The sequence below is a fragment of the Dreissena polymorpha genome, chromosome 8 (assembly GCF_020536995.1).
Source record: "Dreissena polymorpha isolate Duluth1 chromosome 8, UMN_Dpol_1.0, whole genome shotgun sequence".
Taxonomy (NCBI): domain Eukaryota; kingdom Metazoa; phylum Mollusca; class Bivalvia; order Myida; family Dreissenidae; genus Dreissena; species Dreissena polymorpha.
Window position 1 is genome coordinate 34,754,779 of NC_068362.1, and position 943 is coordinate 34,755,721.

A 943-nucleotide genomic window follows, 5' to 3' on the forward strand; every position below is an offset into this window, starting at 1 on the left:
TAAATATACTAGACATCCCTAATTGTGGAAATAAATTGGCCTAATTTAAAAGGATGGGAGAGTTCTCTATGCATTAATGAGTTAAATACATGTACCATGCCGCGTGTGCAGTAACAAGTTGTGTACATATAAGTGTTTTTTTCTGAACGCGTTTTGAGTTTTGAGTATCACACACTTTCGACTCCCTACAATGGAAAGCTTACAACATATCTAAAGGGGCATACATCTGCATTGTGTTACGATTAAACATTTCGAGTTGCGTACCTTGATTAGTTCAACATTAAAGATTTAAACGGTGTTATGCTTTAAGAAATTATTTGATTTAATATATATTCTATTTTATTTACTTTTCGAATTTTTCTGTCGTCTAACCTTTGTTAATACATGTATATAATATTTCAAAAAATGTAGCGCCAGTACGAATGATGTATTTGCCCCTTTATCCATACGAAAACTCAGTAAAATGAAAAATAGTTCGAACCAGTTTCTATATTGGACGACATTAAGTCCCGCAACACGTAGTGGCAAACTTGTCTCTTTAGTTACATTCCGCGTAATAATTGGGTATCCGAAAGTAGTGCCCTTTTAAAGAGCTCCCTTTTATGTTTAAGGATACAAGAAATAAGGTAATCACTTATATGCCTGTTCTTGGTTCATCTAAAGTCTAATAGGAAATATGAAAAGACATGTATGTGATTGCCTTGCTTCTTTTATACTTGTGTGTATAATGATGACGTCTTCTCCTTCTCTACCTTTAGGTGCAGGACTACGTGATGAATATTGGGCCCGTGCGTAGAACAAGTACTTGGTGTCTTATGGGAAGATAAAGAATGTCCCCATGGTGAGGATCGAACCAGTGACTTCCCGATCGCTAGGCGGACACCATCTCTACTGCTCCACGGCGATCTGGTTCAAAGACTTCGTTGAAAATAATCAATTTGGT